The sequence below is a fragment of the Cervus elaphus genome, chromosome 7 (genome assembly GCF_910594005.1).
Source record: "Cervus elaphus chromosome 7, mCerEla1.1, whole genome shotgun sequence".
In the NCBI taxonomy this organism is placed as follows: Eukaryota; Metazoa; Chordata; class Mammalia; order Artiodactyla; family Cervidae; genus Cervus; species Cervus elaphus.
The window spans coordinates 48,962,523-48,984,510 of NC_057821.1; the positions used below are offsets into that span (position 1 = coordinate 48,962,523).

The 21,988-nt window shown below is 43.9% G+C and overlaps 1 pseudogene; it reads left to right on the forward strand.

Annotated features, from left to right (window-relative positions):
* Nucleotides 1-21,078: 21,078 nt before the first annotated feature.
* Nucleotides 21,079-21,502, forward strand: LOC122696842 (annotated as a pseudogene).
* Nucleotides 21,503-21,988: the final 486 nt, after the last annotated feature.

Genomic DNA, 21,988 nt, shown 5'->3' on the forward strand with positions numbered 1-21,988 from the left:
CAAAATAAATGAGTCACAGGATGAAATGTACAGCATAGGGGAAAATAGTCAATAACAATGTAATGTGTTTGCATGGTGACAGATGGTAGCTAGACTTGCCGTGGTGATCATTTTGTAATGGATAGAAATATCAAATTGCTATGTTATACACCAGGAACTAACAGTGTTATAGGTCAATCCATTAAACTTTAAAAAACCCCAAACACACAAACTCATAGGAAAAGAGATCAGATTTGTGGTGGCCAAAAGTAGGGGGAGGGGGAAGGGGAACTGGATAAAGGTGGTCAAAGGGTACAAACTTCCAGCGATGAGATAAATAATTACTAAGGATATAATACACATCATGATTAAGACAGTTAACACTGCAGTATGTTATATATGAAGGTGGTTAAGAGTAAATTCTAAGTTCTTATCACAGGAAAAAAATTTTTATTTTATTTTTTAATCTACATAAGTTGATGGATGTTCATTAAACACATCATGGTAATTATTTCATGATGTTCGTAAGTCAGATCATGTTGCTGTGTGCCTTACAGAGTATGTCAGCTGTATGTCAACTATATCTCAATAAAACTGGGAGAAAAAGTATACTGGTAACTAATCGAAGCTTTATTCCTTATAAAGTAAGAAGAAATGAGGGCGAGTGCTTCTTTTAAAAGCTGGCAGTTTTCCAAGGAGATTACCCTTCTGCAGACTTTCTAGAGTATCTAGAATTTCGCAGAGTCCAGCCTACATCTTCCCTCTCTCTTCCAGGCCTCCCTCAGTGCACTCTGGCCACTAAAAGTTTGGCGACAAAATATTTCTCAATACATTATCAAGATGGGTGACGTCCAATATTCTCCTGTATCTCGTTACACTTTAGGACACTGTCACAGTGGACAGCCCTTTCTGCAGCATCAGATTCTCTAGCAAACTCTTCTGAAGAACTAAAAAGCAAGCTCGCCTTTCACAAAGACAGAAGACACCTTCATTTTCCGGTGGGGCTGAGCTTCTGAATCCTGTTCTCCAGAAACCATCATCTTTACCACCAGGCGAGCAGTGACGCCTGTTCCAGGCCAACCGGAGAGAAAGGACCCTTGCCTTCCGCGCTGCCTGCAGCTGAATGAGCCCAGCTCTGCACAGCCTCCTCGCCCAGCTTTTAAAAGCCAGTCCTCACCTCCAAGGAGCTGCTTGGCTGGGCGTAGTACTCTGGCTGTTTCAACTTGCTGGGCAGCCGGCGCATTTGAGCAGGAATGACTGGAAAGGAGGAGGGGGGAGCAGGGATCGCCAAGACAAAGAGCCCGCGCGGGGGCGGGGGCGTTCTCCGCCGCAGCATCTCCCCGCGGTGTCCTCCGGGCTCCGCCGGCACCTGTCGGCTTACCTGCACTGCGCGCGGGCGGGGAGCGCCGCACCGCGGACCTCCCGCGCCTGCGCCCAGGCTGACCGGCCGCGCTCGATGGGCCGCAACAAGCGGAAACCAAAGCTTAAAATCGGCATTTATCCTGACATTTTTAGCTGTGAAGTCGTTTTCAAGAAATTAACCTTCTTTTCCTTGAAGATGAAGAAAATGTAGTCATCCCTTCCCTTAAAAGCCAGAATCAAGAAAAACAGGGATTCTAAAAAGAAAAAATATACATCTGACCCCAGAAGTAGGTAAATAAGGATGGGTAAATACACAGCACTGCAGTATCTGCTCTTCATCTACATGCCTTGCCACGTACCATTCATCTAAAAGCCGTGTTTTCATCCTTAGCAGTCTCTCATCTTTTGGGGAAAGATGTTCTTAAAGGAATGTAAAGTATATATGTATGCTCCATATTATCTTACGCTGCTGCAATATAGGACATATATAATAGTATATAATATTCACGTAAATGTATATACATAAGGACAGAGATATAGTGCCCTCTACTGGATCAAATTCAGCTAGGTTAACCCCTCCCTTGAAATAGTTAATGTAACTTTCCTCCAAGTGACTATCAACACCAGAATATAAACCCTAATGTTGGTGATTCTTCGTGTCTGGCAGCTTCTCCCTGGCTTATACTAGCAATAAGCAGACTGCCTTTACACATGCTACTTGTCTTAACGATGCTTGCTGACTAGGCCTTGTGTCCCGGTGGCTTAGGTTCACAAAGGTTATTCAAATTTATGCTAAAGGTGCCCTTGTGTCTCTCTCTCTGATGTTTGCCGGACAGTGTCCAACACAAAGGGGAAATCTGACTGATGAATTGATTTGAGTCATCTGAGCAAGTAATCCAGGCTCTGTAAGTCTCAAACCAAATAAAAGCTTTCTTTAGTGTGTGCTACTTGAACTAATCAGATGTAACTTTAAGAACCGGACAGGTATGGGTTCAAGCACAGTGTCCACGTCCAAAGTGCTAGATGGTGGGGAGGGATAAACAGGAGGTTGGGATGGACATATACACACTCCAAAATACAAAATAGATAACAGGACCCACTGTATAGCACAGGGAACTCTGCTCAATATTCTGTAATGACTTCTACTGGAATAGGATCTAAAAAAAGTGGAAAAAATTAAATGTTTTTAAAAAGTTGAATGACTCAAGACATTGGGCAAATTGAGAGGTACTGGTTTAAAAGCAACATTATCCAGACAGCTTAGATAATACAGAAATCATCATTTTGAATAATTTGTTCTTGAGTAGCACAAGAGACCCCATGGGAAGACACATCTGCTCTTCAAAACTGGTAATCAAATCTCTTATACGGATTTTTGAAAATTGAGACTAATGATGGATTTAGAAGTTTGTGGGCCATGATTAAAAATAACAGAAAGATTATTTTAAAACAAGAATAGTTTCAAAAACTGCACAATTTAACAGGCATGCAACATTGAGGAGCAGCTGGAAGGCAGAAGGATTCTTATAACACAGGGACTACAATTGCCCTGTAAGAGTCGCCACTGCCAACATTTCTTTTTCTGGAGGAGACCCTTGTCCTGACCTGAATCTCATCTCCTGGCCACTGAGGGCAAAGTTCCACATGGTTAACCCTCCACAGATATTCAGAAGCTGGACAGAGCTTGTTATGGAAGTTCACAAGCCAGCCAGAATAAGCTAGCTGGAAAACTAGATGCAGGAAATTTAAAGAGGAGAAACCACGCTGGGAAAGACTGAAGGCAAAGGAGAAGGGCGTGGCAGAGGAGAAGATGCCCATCGCTGACTCAGTGGGCATGAATCTGAGCAGATCCCAGGAGACAGTGGGGGAGAGGGGAGCCTGGCGTGACGCAGTCCATGGGGTTGCAGAGCCGGACACGACTTATTGACGAACACCACCACCATCGCCAGGCGGATGGCTTTCAACCTCTGCTGCCCAGAAACAGGGGAGAGGACCTATTAGTAATGTGGAGGAGAACTTCATGGACTGGTCCTGAAAGAAGAACCGTGGCTGGCAGCGAGGTCACCCCTACCCACCCAGGTTTCCCAGGGAGGCTCAGGCAGCCACATGGGCTATTTTAGCTTTACTCCAACCATCACATGAAAGTGTTTACTCTCCCAGGAAACTCAGTTCTGTCCAAGGTCAGAAATGGTGAGGACAGGCGAAGAACCCCCTCCCAGCGTTGTGTTCTTACCCTCCCATAAGTATAGGGATCCCCTGGTGGGCTGCTGGAAAATCTGGAGTCCACAGCTGCCCCCGGAAACTCTGGTCCAGTGAGTCTGGAGAAACACCTAAGACTCTGCACTTTAACAAGCAGCCCCGGTGACTCCGGTACAGGCAGTCCCGGGACCATGCGTTAGAAACACTGCCGGAGGAAGTGAGGAAACGTATAGTTAGCCAAATGCACTGGCATCTTAAGACCTTCTGTTTATGAGCATCCATCTTTTAATGAGATCCTCGTGGAATAAGAACCCCCTTGTACTCATTTTTGTCCTTACATAAGCAGTATTATAATAAATGTAGCAATTACTTTGAGATTCAACCTTCTGACAGTACACACAAGCGTGTGGACACCCTGAAACTCTCCTGAGCCCTAGGCTAGCCCATTTTATTTTATGCACCAGTTTCAGGAACTGGGTTTTCTGCTCCTCTCTTAAAACTATCTCCACCTATTCCTTCTGACCAGAGTCTTCTCCTGGCAGTGCTGCAGAGGAAGAAAGAACATGGGTCCTCCCCATCGGATAATGTCCCTGAAAAAGTCCACAAGACATTGCAGGCTTTCCTTGAAGGTTTATAGCAAGTAACACTGAGGAAAAGACAAGGGGGGACAAACATGGACACAGAACTAGAGAGAAATCTGTTTCATATAAATTTACCCCCAAAGTCAGCTTTTCTCTGTATCAGCTGTTGACTCTGCAATGGCACACTACCTGTTTCACCCCGTCCTTCCTCCCTTCCTCCCTTCCTCCCTCCCCGCCTCCCTTCTTTCCGTCTTACTCCCTCAGTCCCCCTCTCCCTGGCTAGAGCTTGTACAGATCGGCACTCTGGGCTTGAATGCACAATGCGCACGCACTCCGCAAACGCATCAGAGTGCTGGGACCGCAGCAAAGAATGGAGGTTTCCAAGTGAGGCTTCACCGAGAGCTAGCGGAGAGGAGACTGGAAGAAAGGACGATCGACTGAGCAGATTGTTAGGAAAATAAACTCCCTTCAGAGGAGAGAAGAGCCCCACACCAAGCCACAGAGAATAAAGCGTGTCCTCTTCTGAGAAGGAGTTCTGGGAAATTAGACTGGACTGGTAGGCAGGACCAACTCAGGAAGGACCATGTGGGTCAAAGAGTGACCATCTTATAAACTGTGTAGAAAAGACCACTGAGACTTTCAAAAGCTACAAAACTCGCAATTTTATAAGTCAAAAGTTTAGTAAATTTTAATTTATATTTGAAACTGACAATACTCAAAATATCTATACACATTCTGGCCATATAATCTGAAGCATCCTAGCATTCAGCATCATCCCAGCTTGGACATGAGTCATTTCCTCACTACAAATCTGTTTTCTTTATTAAAGCATTTCTGTCAAGAGTCTTTGGAAATGTGAATAAATCATTTATGGCTATTAAAAAATTTAAGGTCCATCCCAAGTTAGTAGAAAGAAGAGATGGGCCTCATAATTATTACTCCAGTATAGCAGACATAAACCGAGTGTGTCCAGGACAATCCAGAAAGATGACCACTCTAACCATGAGTGTCCCGGCTCAGGTGGACGGTTCCTTGACTCATAGCTTTCTCTTCTTGGTGAGAAAGTCTTCATCTTAAGAGCTTCACTCACTTTAGAATTTAAACACTGTGAGTCCAACTACTTGGGGGCAAAACCCAGATGCACTAAGTTCTTTTCTTCACAAAGGAAAACTCTCCCAGGTAGTTCCTCAATTTAAAAAGCAATAGCTTCTTGAAAGTCATACAGATGGCCAATAGGTACATGAAAAGACCTTCAACGTCGCTCTTTATTAGAGAAATGCAAATCAGAACTAAATGAGACATCACCTCACACCAGCCAGAATGGCTATCATCAGAAAATTCACAAACAGTGAAGAGCATGTGGAGAGAAGGGAACCCTCTTACATTGTTGGTGGGAATGTAAATTGGTACAGCCACTATGGAGAACAGTATGGAGGGTCCTTTAAAAACTAAAAACAGGGCTACCACATGACCCAGCAATCCCACTCCTGGGCGTATATCTGGAGAAAAACATGACCTGAAATGACACATGCACCCCAGTGTTCGTTGCAGCACTGTTTACAATAGCCAAGACATGGAGGCCACCTCAATGTCCATTGACAGAGGGATGGATAGAGAAGATGTGGTACACACACACACACACACACACACACACACACACACACGCACGCACGCACGCACGCATGCACACGCACACATGCATGCGCACACATACACGCACACACATGCATACACACAGATGCATGCACACACACATGTACACACATGCATGCACACGTATACACACATGCACGCACACATGCACACACACAATGGAATATTACTCAGCCATTAAAAATAATGAAATAATGCCATTTGCAGCAGCACAGATAGACCTAGAGAGTCTGGTACTGAGTGAAGGAAGTCAGACAGAGAGGAGAAATATGACCTCCCTTATATGTGGACTCTAAAAAGAAATTATACAAATGAATTTTTACAGAACAGAAAGATACTCACAGACTTAGAGAATGAGCCGATGGTTGCCGGGGAGGAAGGGATAGTTACGGAGTTTCGGATGGACATGCACACACGGCTGTACTTAAAGTGGATCACCAACAAGGACCTGCTGTAGAGCGCCGGGAACTCTGCTCCGTGTTACGTGGCAGCCGGGATGAGAGGGGGGCGTGGGGGAGAATGGATACGTGCGTATCTATGGCCAAGTCCCTTCACTGTTCTCCTGAAACTATCTCGGCATTGTTATTTGGCTATACCCCAAAACAAACAAACAAAAAAGCCCAAAACAAAATAGCAGCTTCTTGAAAGGCAAGATGTAATCTTTCAAGATATTATTTATGATATTGACCACAAAGCTTGCTTGATCAACCTTTTGTTTTTTTTCATCTTCAGTGTTAAGCGATGAAACGGACTGAGTTACTATGATCTTAAAGGCACAATGAGTGATGTGATTTTTTTAGGTACAAGGAAATGCTGGTATGTTTATGATAAGGTTCTGCACTTCATATTAAGTTCTACAGGAGACTGTCGGGGGCCCTGATAGGGACTCACCTAAAGTCATCAGCATCACCAAGGGAGCCAATGGAAGGGTCCGTTCCTAGCTCTTCTGGCCGGGAAAGGGGGCTCTGAGTCATTCCCGGGCTGGAAGAGGACCTTCCAGCTGCTTAATGCGCCCAGTCATTTTTCTGCTTGTGAACAAAAACTTCACAAATGAAACAAGTATTTGGGTTTGCTCCGGGATTTAGAGTGAAATATCTTTATCCGAGCCCTAAGGAGTCTCCGTAGTGGACACACTGTGATGGTGTTTCCCTTCTGAAGCTCTTAATCCTGCTACCGGGGAGGCCAGATGTAGCCTAAATGGACCACATTAGCCAGAGCCCGCTCAGGGCCGTGTCAGGAAGGAGTTCAGCTCTGGTAATGAGAATTGCAACCGCCTCTGGATCTCTCTACAAGACTCAGTCCTGCTCTGACAAGTCATGTCTGTGCAGCCCTTCCTGAGAGGTGCTCTGGAAACCAGGGGATCTTGTTCACATGCACTCACTAGGTCTGGGGTAGGGTCTGAGCGTCTCCAACAGGTTTCTCAGTGAGGGCTGTGTTGCGGGCCCACAGGCCACACTTGGGGCCCCAGGGCTTTAGAACATACTCAGAAACTGAGACGGCAGTGTTTCTGAGATGTGTCAGTGGTGACAGAGACTGCAAGCCAGGAGAATTAAGATATTGAATCATCCTGGAGTATCCGAGGCGTGTGGTGATCTCTTGTCCCCAGCATCTCTCAGGCTCAAGCAGTAAAGAGTCCGCCTGCCGATGCAGGAGATGCAGGTTCGATCCCTGGGTTGGGAAGATCCCCTGGAGAAGGTAATGGCAATCCACTCCAATATTCTTGCCTGGAAGATCCCATGGACAGAGGAGCCTGGAGGGCTACAGTCCCTGAGGTCACAAAGAATCAAGACACAGCTGAACATGCATGCAACTCTCTTAGAACCATGTGTGGGTTACAGATCCTCATAGTTTCCTACACAATTGTTCAGGCAAATCTCATTTTGGGTTCTCAGCAAGCCTACCCGTAAGCAAACTGATAGAACAGGCATTCTCTTGGAGCACTGAACTCGCTCATCTCGGGCACCCTTGTCTCATGGTGCCCCTCCCCTCCTCTGCATCATCCGTGCCCCCAGCCCTGCCCCCGTCCTTCATCTGAATCCTCTCCAATCCTGATCCCTGAACCCCTCCCCACAAAAACATCTTTCAGGAGGAAAATCTAACTCACTCACATGTCAATAGTGACAGCCTAGGGAGATGTTAGCTAAGTCAAGAGCATGTCTCTCTAGTAGTAGAAATTCCAAACCCCATCCAGAGGGGAGCAGAGGTCTGGGGAACATCCATCGCAGCATCTCTCGGTCTCCCTCTAGACCCTCCTGTGGTGTAGAATCCCTCACACCTACCTCAGAAGAAGCCTCTGCCCCAGAGTGTCCTAGAACCTGGCCTTGGGTCACCATGGTCCCAGCAGACCCAGGCCAACTCAGGGTTGGTTTTATGAGGGCATCTAATGCCTTGTTGGATATTATATTTCTGTTTGCTGTTGTTCGTTCAGGATGTCATATCCAACTCTTTGCGACCCCATGGACTGCAGCACGCCAGGCTTCCCTGTGTTTCATTATTTCCCAGAGTTTGCTCAGACTCATGTCTATTGAGTCAGTGATGCCATCCAACCATCGCGTCCTCTGCTGCCCCCTGCTCCTCCTGCCCTCAATCTTTCCCAGCATCAGGGTCTTTTCCAGGGTCTCTGCCTGTCATTCAACCCAAATACCTAAATGGGAATTTCAATCTCAAATGTATTTACTTATGTTTACCAAGTTGCCTAGGTGGAGTTACAAAATCCCTCTATGTGAAATCTGCTGACTCGAGAACGTCAGATTTTGCTACGACCGAAAGGAGGGCCCTCTGCTCATTCTTCATCTTTAAGTGCTTGACTTTTGTCAGAGGTGTGTGGGCTTGGGGAAGCAGGGACACCGGCTGCCCTCTGGTTCCTCACCTCCCTTCTCTCCGCGTCCTACAGAGCCCTCCTCCGACTCAGCTCAGTGGAAAAGTACAGTGATTCTCGCGTCACGTGGGCTGGATCTCTGGAGTTAACTCGCTGGGGCTGAGTCACTGGGACCAAACTAAAGATGCTTCTTGCCATAAGTTGCCCAAGCTGTCTACCATGTCATTTATGAAGCCAAGAAAATATTGAATTAGGATACACAAGGACTGTGGATCCAGATGTCCAGCCGGTAGAAAGATCGGTAATGGGAAACAGAGCTGACCTCTTTCAGCAAAGCGAGGAAGTAGCAGGGGAATGTGAGGGGCAGCTGCTCGCCATCGGCAGCTGCCTCGAAGGGCAGTGCTGCAGGATGTCAGCAAACGGCATATTTCACCGCCGCTTCGCACTGCCCTTGAATGATTCAGGAGCAGAGCCATCTTTAATGGCGCTTGGCGTGCTGTCTGGTGAAAAGGCAAATAAAGTGTCCTCATTTCAGCAGCCTTTCCAGAGAAAGAGCTGATGGTCAGAATGTGTCCTTCTCGTGGGTCACTGGAAAATCAGTTTATCTAGAAGTAGCACGGGCACACTCCCCTCCTCCGCCTTTGCCTGTGAAATAATCTCCCACTTGGCTTTGAGAACACCTACTAGGCTATTTTTAGATCTCATTTCCACCGTGGCACCTAAATACTCTAACTAATACGGATCATAATTCGAGGCTATAACACCAAGTTAAAGCTGAGAGAATTTCTATAGCCAAAGCCCTAACTAGAGCTTTCCTAACTTAACAGAGAATAAACTTGATTGTCGTTCAATGTAACATATTCAATTAAAATGAGCTGTCCTTTTTTTTTTTTTTTGGATTAGTTCTTTTAATCCTTTTTTTTTTTCCAGTGGGTTTTGTCATACATTGATATGAATCAGCCATAGATTTACACTTATTCCCCATCCCGATCCCCCCTCCCACCTCCCTCTCCACCCGATTCCTCTGGGTCTTCCCAGTGTACCAGGCCCGAGCACTTGTCTCATGCATCCCACCTGGGCTGGTGATCTGTTTCACCATAGATAGTATACATGCTGTTCTTTTGAAACATCCCACCCTCACCTTCTCCCACAGAGTTCAAAAGTCTGTTCTGTATTTCTGTGTCTCTTTTTCTGTTTTGCACATAGGGTTATCGTTACCATCTTTCTAAATTCCATATATATGTGTTAGTATGCTATAATGTTCTTTATCTTTCTGGCTTACTTCACTCTGTATAAGGGGCTCCAGTTTCATCCATCTCATTAGGACTGGTTCAAATGAATTCTTTTTGACGGCTGAGTAATATTCCATGGTGTATATGTACCACAGCTTCCTTATCCATTCATCTGCTGATGGGCATCTAGGTTGCTTCCATGTCCTGGCTATTATAAACAGTGCTGCGATGAACATTGGGGTGCACGTGTCTCTTTCAGATCTGGTTTCCTCAGTGTGTATGCCCAGAAGTGGTATTGCTGGGTCATATGGCAGTTCTATTTCCAGTTTTTTAAGGAATCTCCACACTGTTTTCCATAGTGGCTGTACTAGTTTGCATTCCCACCAACAGTGTAAGAGGGTTCCCTTTTCTCCACACCCTCTCCAGCATTTATTGCTTGTAGACTTTTGGATAGCAGCCATCCTGATTGGTGTGTAATGGTACCTCATTGTGGTTTTGATTTGCATTTCTCTAATAATGAGTGATGTTGAGCACCTTTTCATGTGTTTGTTAGCCATCTGTATGTCTTCTTTGGAGAAATGTCTGTTTAGTTCTCTGGCCCATTTTTTGATTGGGTCATTTATTTTTCTGGAATTGAGTTTCAGGAGTTGCTTGTATATTTTTGAGATTAATCCTTTGTCTGTTTCTTCATTTGCTATTATTTTCTCCCAATCTGACGGCTGTCTTTTCACCTTACTTATAGTTTCCTTTGTAGTGCAAAAGCTTTTAAGTTTCATTAGATCCCATTTGTTTAGTTTTGCTTTTATTTCCAATATTCTGGGAGGTGGGTCATAGAGGATCCTGCTGTGATTTATGTCGGAGAGTGTTTTGCCTATGTTCTCCTCTAGGAGTTTTATAGTTTCTGGTCTGACATTTAGATCTTTAATCCATTTTGAGTTTATTTTTGTGTATGGTGTTAGAAAGTGTTCTAGTTTCATTCTTTTACAAGTGGTTGACCAGTTTTCCCAGCACCACTTGTTAAAGAGGTTGTCTTTTTTCCATTGTATATCCTTGCCTCCTTTGTCAAAGATAAGGTGTCCATAGGTTCGTGGATTTATCTCTGGGCTTTCAATTCTGTTCCATTGGTCTATATTTCTGTCTTTGTGCCAGTACCACACTGTCTTGATGACTGTGGCTTTGTAGTAGAGTCTGAAGTCAGGCAGGTTGATTCCTCCAGTTCCATTCTTCTTTCTCAAGACTACTTTGGCTATTCGAGGTTTTTTGTATTTCCATACAAATTGTGAAATTCTTTGGTCTAGTTCTGTGAAAAATACCGTTGGTAGCTTGATAGGGATTGCATTGAATCTATAGATTGCTTTGGGTAGAATAGCCATTTTGACAATATTGATTCTTCCAATCCATGAACACAGTATGTTTCTCCATCTGTTTGTGTCCTCTTTGATTTCTTTCATCAGTGTTTTATAGTTTTCTATGTATAGGTCCTTTGTTTCTTTAGGTAGATATACTCCTAAGTATTTTATTCTTTTTGTTGCAATGGTGAATGGTATTGTTTCCTTAATTTCTCTTTCTGTTTTTTTATTGTTAGTATATAGGAATGCAAGGGATTTCTGTGTGTTAATTTTATATCCTGCAACTTTACTATATTCATTGATTAGTTCTAGTAATTTTCTGGTAGAGTCTTTAGGGTTTTCTATGTAGAGGATCATGTCATCTGCAAACAGTGAGAGTTTCACTTCTTCTTTTCCTATCTGGATTCCTTTTACTTCTTTTTCTGCTCTGATTGCTGTGGCCAAAACTTCCAACACTATGTTGAACAGTAGTGGTGAGAGTGGGCACCCTTGTCTTGTTCCTGATTTCAGGGGAAATGCTTTCAATTTTTCACCATTGAGGGTGATGCTTGCTGTGGGTTTGTCATATATGTCCTTAAAAGTGTCCTCCCCACAGAAGTCATGAAGATGTCACAAAAGTCATAAAGACATTTCCTCCTAGTTCAACGTGGTCTGCGTAGCATGAATAAAGAGGATTTAGTGATTAGTCATATCTGGTCAAACTCCAACCAAACCAACTAACGAGCTGTTAAGTAAGTCAGTCATAAGGTATAACACTTATAACTTTGACTTAATGTCGACTAGACCCGAGTTCCACAGAAGAATCTCAAGGGTTCTTTAACTGATGACATTTATGTCAATGCGATGCAACACAATGCATAAAACGTGTTATGGGAAGTGCATCGTGTTGTATGAGATCACTTATGTTCATGCAAGATGCTGTGATCTTGAGACAATTGGCTTGTCAATATCAATTCTGAAGTGCATCACAAATAATCTGTCACATTTAATTATTAAAGTAGTTGGGTTTTTAAGTAATTTGCCTTTTATATTGGCCACGTTTATAAATTACCATTTGTGTGTGTGTGCGTGCTTATGTGTGTGTGTGTGTGTGTATCCCTAATGCCACTACTTCTGTACACATCTCCTTCAAATTGCTCAAAAAAGAGAGAGAAAAGAGTGATATTGGAGAAATAACTATTGAATCAAAACAGAATATAACCAATGGTCAGCAACCATTGTAATTGCCTCCAATAATACTTTCAAATAAGCTCCTCTAATTACCATCTCATCCAGGAGGACATCTCCCCGCTGCTGGTCCTTGCTGGTAAGTCCAGAACGAAAGCAGCTCCCAGCTGCTCTCACAGACCCCGCATCTGAGGGAGATGCCCACTGCGGGCTCAAAGTGCTGCCTGCCACTGCTGGGCGTGCAGAAGCGAAGGAAGCCCTTCAGGAAACAGACAGTCGTCCCCATAACTACCGACAGAGACCATGCTGTCTTCCAAAACTTGCCCACCTAGATGATGATCTTTAAAACTCAAACATCTGAGTCGTGGAGATGATTGGCTCCCACCAAAACTGAATTAAAGCAGTTGATGGACACAACTTTTTAAATAGTCCAGACTGAACCCCCAGTGAGACTTGAGAAGTCTGGGAAGATGGAACAAGATCAACAGGGGAACAGTAAGACAACAGGAACAAACTCTTGGGAATACAGAATGAAAACCAGATGGTATGATTTCCCACCTAGAAGAATCATAAAGGCTAGCTGGAAAAAACTTTTTAAAGTCATGTGTTTTGGCAAATTGTTGAGTAGAGGTGGTTACAGAGCTTTTGAAATCTCCCTGAATCCCACCTCCCCACCACAAGGATCACATAACAAAGAAGACAGGGATAACGTCTGCAACAAGACTAGATGATATGATATGCCCAAGAACCTCCAACAGGAGTCAGTGGGAACAAATTGGGGTGCAAGATCCATGTGGCATTAGCAACTGTGCAGAAGGACCCAGAGGGAGGGAACAGGTGTCTGCCAGCCTCAGAACAGAAGAACGCCACCACAATCACCAAGAACTTTCCATCATTCACACTGACCTTCAAACAAAGTCTGCAGAGAAGCTGTTGTGTACATTTGAGAATTCTGGTATGTGTTCCCATGATCCTTCCCTAGAAACACACAGGAGAATGAGCTACAATCAACCAAAATGACTCAAGAGACCTTGACAATGGGACTGGAAAGGATACAGGCAACAGAGGAACACGGTAAATGACACCATTGGATTCAAACATAAAAATCAATATATGGGGAACTCTATAGAAAAGGGGGTGAATTTGTCAACAGCAACAAACAAAAAAAGACGTGGGGATGAACCTATAGATTAAAAAACACCAAATAATCACCGTGTGTTGAAATTGCATATGTGCTAAGCCACCAGTCGTGTTTAACTGTTTGCGACCACATGAACTATAGCCCGCCAGGATCCTCTGTCCATGGGATTCTCCAGGCAAGAACACTGGAGTGGGCTGCCATGCCCTCCTCCAGGGGATCTTACTGACCCAGCGATCGAACCCACGTCTCCTGTGTCTCTTGGATTACAGGTGGATTCTTTACACACAGAGCCACTTGGGTTCTGTGTATGTTTGGAATTTTCTGCTAAAACCTATCAGAAAAACAAAAATAGATAAATTCTTAAAAATCAGAGACAAATACCAATCCACAAATTATCATTTGGGTAATATTATGAGAAAGGGAGGCAGCCATCTTAGTAGCAGCAAAAATATATACATATATAACATCTAGAAATTAACTTAAGAAGTAGAAAAGACCTATAAGGGAAAAACATAGAAGAGCTTAATCAATAAAGAGACATTCTAAGATCCAAATGGAAAGTCACCATTTAAAGATTTTTCCACAAATGTATTTATAAATTTAATACAACTCCAATCAATATTTAACTAGATTTTTTGAACTGGACCAATTAGTTATAAAGTTCACCTATAAAATAAAAGATAAAATGAGGAGAAATTTTTGGAAAATAATTAAGAAGAGAGAATATTTGACTTACCAGTTAACAAAATGCATTGCAATATTGGAGAAATTAGAATGGTGCTGTGCTGTTTTGGCCTAGACAAATCAATCAGTGAAACAGAACAGAGATTTTGGAAAGAGACATGGTCATTTATAAGCATTTATTATAGGGTAAAGTGGCATTTCAAATCAGTGGAAAAAGGATGGATTATTCAATAAGCCCTGTTGGTACCACTGGATCTCCTTTTGAGAAAGAAATAATGTTAAATTCAATCCTCTGCAAAAATAATTTCCAGACATTAAATATACAAATATAAAAGTTAAAACTCGCAAAATATGAGAAATTATTTTTATGATTCTAAAAGATGGAAAGCTTTTCTCATCAAGACACTCTACAGCTTTAAGATTCTATGTACCGACATGGAAAGAACTCCAAAATGTACTGTTAATTAAAAAAAAAAAAAAGTATAGAGTAATGTATATAACTTACTACCTTCTCTGTATAAAAAGAGGAAAAATAGACATGCATATTATCTATATTTGTTTGGTTCTGTGTGCTAAGTCACTCAGTCATGTCCGACTCTTTGCAACCCAATGAACTATAGCCCTCCTCTGTCCTTGGAATTTTCCAGGCAAGAACACTGGAGTGGGTTGCCATTTCCTCCTCCAGGAGATCTTCCCGACTCAGAGATCGAAACTGCATCTCCTGCATTATCAGGTGGATTTTTTATCACTGTATCACCCAGGAATCCCATTCATTTCTATACACAAAAATAAACTCCGGAAAAATACATAAGGCACTGATAATAGTATCTGTCACAACTGAGGAGCATGGGTTCTGAACAGGGGACAACAGGACTGCGAGAAAGATTTTCCACTGTACAACTTCGTTTTGTTTTTAATTTTTGAATTCTGTCAATGTATTGCTCATCTCAAAAATTAGAGAAATAAATGCATGAAAAAATATTTTCATAACATATTATAAACAAATTGAATAAACAAATGACAGAGGAGAAAATGTCACCTAGATGACAGAGTTTAAGTCAATATACATAAATCTCTCTGTACTAAAGAAGAGAAAAAATGAACACCTGAATAGAAGAAAAAAAAAACAAGTAAAATGTACAATGTAGTCTCCAAAAAATAAACCAAACAACACTCAAAGCCTCAGAGAACTTGAATTCAGATAGGTATTTTTGCATTTCAAATCAGCAAGAAACACCTGGTCTAAGCTGTGGAAACAGCTGGAGCCCCGTTCATTCCCCAAATTCCTTCTTGTCTTCTGTCCACGCATTCTTCACACGGTGGCCCTCCGCTTTAGGAATGTAGATCTGATCATGTGCCTCCTCTGATTAAATTCCTCCACTGGCTTCTCATTGTTCTTAAAGCAGAATCCAGACTTACTACCAGGCCCTGCCGTAGCTGGCCCCCGCCTGCCGCCAAACTGCTGTGCTTGGAGGTGATTCAAAGGATGTGGTAGTTCTGTATGTATTGATAGAATGGTTCATGCTGTTTTCAAGTTTTAAAAGTAGGTTACTTTTGGAGAAGTCTGTTGAGAGTCCCTTGGACTGCAAGGAGACCCAACTGGTCCATCCTAAAGGAAATCAGTCATGAATATTCATTGGAAGGACAGATGCTGAAGCTGAAGCTCCAATACTTTGGCCACCTGATGCAAAGAGCTGACTCATTTGAAAAGACTCTGATGCTGGGAGAGACTGTGAAGGCGGGAGAAGGGGATGACAGAGGATGAGATGGTTGGTTGGCATCACTGACTTGATGGACATGAGTTTGAACAAGTTCCGGGAGTTGATGATAGACAGGGAAGCCTGGTGTGCTGAGGTCCATGGGGTCACAAAGAGTCGGACATGACTGAGAGACTGAACTGAACTGAACAGGATGATCCCACTGGAAAAAAGATTTAGATAGATAGATAATGTATAATATGTTATATGATAAATAATGTATATGCTATATGGTAGATAAAGTATAGTATATTATATATTTTATATGTTGCATATTATATTTTATGCTATATGCTATTACATAGTATATAATATGTATCTGAGAGTCTCCAAACCATTAATCGTGTTTTCTTTGTAGATGTTTTTCTGTAGCAGGAAATCATTTTCCTTCATTATATGCTGTCCTGAGATTATACAATAAACATGTACTGTGTTTTGTAATAAAGACCACAAAACATTTAATCCCATATAAAATGCATTTAGATTCTGCAGTTTTGTGGTGCTTCTGAGTTGCAGTTTTACAGTTAATGCTGTTAGATTTTTCTGTTGACCTGAGGAGGAGGGGATGCAGCTGTAGGTAAAGAAACATGATTGACGGGCGCGCCCATCTCTTCAGAGCGCACCAGGGAGAAGGGTGCTATGAACACGCTGGCTAGCCACACGACAACTGTTATTTCGAAGTCAAAGGTAGACAAACGATGATATGAATGAAATTGTCAATATCATAATAATAAGAACATTCTGAAAATTAATAAATTCTCATGCAAATTTTGCATGAAATAATTTTTACTTGTTCTTATTCTTTAATGACACATGCTTTCTATTTTGTTAAAATTACTTATGGAGTGACAATCTGGAAGCTTGAAGTCTCTTTTTAGAAATTCAATCCTTTTTTCAAAATTAGATAAGCCATATTTTCTTTGTAAAAGGACAAGTTTTGAGATCTTAAAAAGACTGATTCATTACTCACATGCTTATACAACATATTTTATGAAGGCCATAAAAATGTGATGTCATTTGCTTTGCTTCTCTGCAACATTCTGTGGGGATTCAGCAAAATCCAGAAGGATACACGGCAATGCGTGTTACCGCCATCGTGCGTACACAACCAAGAGAGGGAGGGGGGTTTAGAACCGCCGCTAACCTAACAAGCAGAGGTCAAAGCTACACATTTGGCATCTCGACCTTGGTACCAGTTCCATGACTGACTTCTGGAAAGCCGAAATTCTACAGTTCTTTTCCCTCCATCAATATATGGTCATAACGCCAATGTTGCAGCATCAAAGCAGTCGCTTTAAAGATTCTCTAAAGGATCACACGTTGGGTAATTACTTGCAGAGACAGGAGGCTCGTGCCCAGAGGGAAGCCCTTGACCTGACCTTAGTTATGAACCTGGTGGTGGAGCAGCTCCCTGTAGACCCGGGGAAAAGGCCCACAGATCCGTGGGCCACCCGCCCCCCGTCCAAATACCCACAGTGACAACAGTGACCGTCCTGATCGCCAATCACCGTAAAGCCCAAGCAATGTGACTTCAGGGCCTAGGAAGGGCACAGAGTCACTTTTGTTAAATCTCTGCCTGCTGGTATCAGGCTTCCCCAGTGGCTCAGCAGTAAAGGATCCACCTGCAATGCAGAAGGTGCAAGTTCGATCCTTGGCTCGGGAAGATCCCCTGGAGGAGGGCATGACAACCCACTCCAGTGTTCTTGCCAAGAAATCCCCATGGACAGAGGAGCCTGACGGGCTATAGTCCATGGGAGTCACAAAGAGTCAGACACAACTAAATCAACTGAGCATTCTGCTGGTATTAAAAATAAGTTTATGAAGTAAACGTAAGACGTTAAGCACTGTTTTCTCACCACCGTCTGTATCATTTCTCAGCTAATATTCCATTCCTCCTGAAAATGTCATGGGCAATTGTTTTGTTACCAACACAATCTATTTTCCATCTCCTCCAGCTGCTTAGAACTCCTGAGAGAAAAATGGCACAGAGAGAGTTTATTTTATTTTTTCACATCTGTGTTTGTTGTTTTTAAAAATGAGGCCATTTCAAGCAGTGGTGACGGGGGAGTTTGTGTCTTTGCTTGGGGGTTATTTATTTATCGGTTACTCTTTTGCCCTTCCTTTCAGCTCCCCTGTGACAAAGTGTTGCCTGTAAGAACAGCCCTCTGTGGCAGGGGTCCCCAAGCTCTGCGATCTAATACCTGATGATCTGAGGTGCAGCTGATGCAATAATAGTAGAAATAAAGTGCACAATACATGCAATGTGCTTGGATCACCCCCAAGCCATCCGCACCCCCTCCCCAGTCCATGGCAAAGTTGTCTTCCATAAAACCAGTCCCTTGTGCCAAAACTGTTGGGGACTGCTTCTCTGCAGCATCTCAGACCTCCTGATAGATGCACTTCCGTCAGCAGCTCCACCAATAGCAAAAGCAAATGGGGGGGGGGGGGGAGCAAGTTTAGGATCCAGTCTGCACACAGAACACACTGGCCTTCAGTTTTATCTTACCTCGCCCAGCTCGTTCAATGTTCCCTGAATGTTCTGAGTGTTCCAAAATAATTTGATCATGACCCACACACAAACCTCTCCCTACGCTCCAGGCCACTTCAGCCTTGAATGGGCTTATGGAAACACCACCAGCCACAGGTGGCCTGAGAATATCCAGAACCAGCTTGGGGTGCAGGGGTGCAGGGGGAGGGGGCTCCCCACTAGCAGGTCAAGTCACAGCCCACTTCCCCTCTCTTTGGCCATGACTGCAGAACAACTGTTTCCTCCAACTGCAGAGATGGGCAAAAACATGCCCCTCACTGCCCCCGTACCCTGCTGTCCACTCGAGATCGTTCTCAGGCTGACCAGGGCAAGATGACTGATGGCAAGGGGCCGCGGCAGCATTTCCAGCTCAAGGACACAGTGAAAGGGGCTGCTGCACGTTTTTTAAATGCATACAGTTGACCTTTGAGCAATGCCGAGCTTAGAGGCACTGACCCCTCATGCTGTCAAAACTCTGCATGCAACTGTTAGAAGGCCCTGGTATCCACAGCTCAGCACTCACAGAATCTACCAACAGCAGATCGCATGGGTATCGCAATATTTACTATTGAAAAAAAATTCACCTAGAAGTTGACTCACACCCTTGAAGTTCAAACTCTGTCAAAGGCCAACTGCAATTGTGACCACTCCCTTTCCCAGTCCTCAGTTTTTTCCTCTGCAAAATAAAATAAGTGAATTGGAATAAATGATCTTTAATATCATTTCCAACACCACCCACACGGACCTTTTTGTGAGTAAAGATGATGTGTGCAGTCACAGGACCCGTTTCTGGAAATCTTCTGGCCAACAAGCAAACCAAGTCAACTTACGCATTGCCTCCAAGCTCTATGTTGTAATAAGTGAACAATCTCTATTATTAGGGGTTTTTTTCTCTACATATCTCTAATGCTAAGTTAACAAATATTCATAATTTCCAACTTGAAGCATGACAAAATCTTGATATTGTCACAGGGAAAATATATTCAGTTTAATTTTGTTAGACTTGAATATAGTCTTTGGAAGATCAGTTCTGTCTTCTCTATACTATCAGAATGTTTTATCTTAAGCATTCTGGAAAATAGCTAGTTACCACAAATAAGTTAACCTGTACTTCTATCAGTGAGGCAATTAGAACATTTTGGCATTGTGGAATTATGTCTTTAAGACTACTTTTTGATAATAAGCTTTTCCCTATCAAATGTCAAGAATTATTATACATTCACAGGAAACTCATTTTGATTCTTTGCCATAAACTGGTAAATTTTGATAAGTGTAATAGCCTACAAATCTGAAATACTAAAGTATGACCTATCTTTTACAAATGTGAGCAAAGTATAAAAAAGCAGTGGGAACCTGCCAAAAGTTGCAACGGGTCTGAAGACTCTCACTGGACAGGCCCCTCATAAGAAAAGCCCTGGGGTCTTCCCTGGTGGTCCAGTGGTTAAGACTCTGTGCTTCCAAAGCAGGCAGTTTGGGTTGGGGAACTAAGAGCCTGTCTGGGGAACTAAGATCTCACATGCTTCATGGAAAAAATAAATTTAAAAAAGAAAAATAAGAACTCTGCAGAAAGGCTTTGATTTTGTCCTGATATGTGTGCATTGACTGGAGACTGAGCCATACAACCCCCTCACTGACACGCTCGTAACTGACCGGAGCTACAGTGCCATCAATCAGGCTTGGTTTTCACATAATTATGATCCCAAAGGTGCCATGCTTCTCCATCCCTATATCTTGAGAGTCCCTTGGACAGCAAGGAGATCAAACCAGCCAATGCTAAAGAAAACCAACCCTGAATATTCACCGAAAGGACTGTTGCTGAAGCACTTGGGCTACCAGATGCAAAGAGCCCACTCACTGGAAAAGATCCTGATGCTGGGAAAGACTGAGGGCAGGAGGAGAAGACGGCATCAGAGAATGAGATGGTTGGATGGCATCGCTGACTCAACGGACATGAATTTGAGCAAACTCCAGGAGATAGTGGAGGACAGGGAAGCCTGGCAGGCTAAGAGTCAGATACGACTTCGCAACTGAACAACATCAACGACCATCAGTGAGTCCCCGGCAGCAGCAGGTTAGCTGGCAGGGATGATGGACATAATGCCCCTTCATCTGTGGACAAGGGGCTCCCTTCAGTGGAGGGAAGTCTCCAGAAGAGGCTGTAGCCGTGCGCCGTCTGCAGACGACAGGGGTTGGAGGCCCCGCCGGGTACAGTGACCTAGGCAGAGCCCAACAGCCTCCGCACCAGAGGGGCCACCACCAATCTCCTCTGGGGCTGTGGGGACAGAGGGACCATCCTCCCAAGGCCAACGCAAGCCCTGTGCTCAAACTTAGGGGGAGCCGCAGTGCTTCCCAGTTGGGAATTTTTTTTTTTTTTAGGTAGGAAGAGAAGGTGACAATAAACTGCTACCCTTGGAAGCTGTCAAGTTCTTCCCCTAGTTGATTGATTCAGAAAATAGGTACTGAATGCCTACTATCTTCTAAGCCAACTGTGGAGCTATAGAGATGAAGAAGCCTGGCCCCTGCCCTTAGGTTGCTCACCATCTCTTGGGAGGATGGACATGGGAACAGATGATGACTGTTGACTCGGAGATGTATCACGACAGGGATGCGGGAATGTGTACAGGGGAGAATGGCTGCCTTGCTCTTGTACCAGGGACCCGCCTACACCGGCTGTGTTCCCACCAAAACTGTGAAGAAGTCGGCCCGGGTTATCACTGAGAAGCACTGCCCGCACCTGAGCGACGACTTCCACACCAACAAGCGTGTGTGCAAAGAGATCACCATTATTTCCACCAAGAAGCTCTGCTGCTACAGCCCACCTCTGATGAGGCAGGTTCAGAGAGCCCAGTGAGAGGGGTCTCCATTGAGCTGCAGGAGGGGCGGGACAGGGGAGAGATGATCACGAGCCTGAGGTCCCAGCCTGGGATCAGGAAACCACTGACACAGGTCCCGGCACTAACGCTGAAGCCCCTGGACTTGGGCAGTCTGTCCAACCTGCAGTCAGTCGGCCTACAGGTGGGATGAATCTCAAAACACCGCGTGGAGCCATTTGAGTCTTTCTGCTGTGCTGTAATATGTTCAATAAACCTCAGACAACAACAACAAAAAAGAAGAAGGAGGCAGAAAAGGAGAACAAGAAGAATCGCTGCCTTATTCTGTGTTACTCTGTTCCAGGTGCTTGAGACATATACATACACTTCATTTAACTGCCATGATGGCCCTATCAGATGAGCTTCTTTTTATTCCCCTAAAGCATATGAGGGCTTCCCAGGTGACTCAGTGGTGAAGAATCTGCCTGCCAATGCAGGATATCTGAGTTCAATCCCTGGGTCAGGAAGATCCCCTGAAGGCGGGAATGGCAACCCACTCCAGTATTCTTGCCTGGAGAATCCCATGGACAGAGGAGCCTGGCGGGCTACAGTCCATGCAATCAAAAAGAGTCAGACACGACTGAGCGACTATACAACAACAGCGAAGCATTCGAGCCCCACAGAGATTAGCTGACTTGCTGGCGGTCACACAGCCAGAGCTCTGGTTTC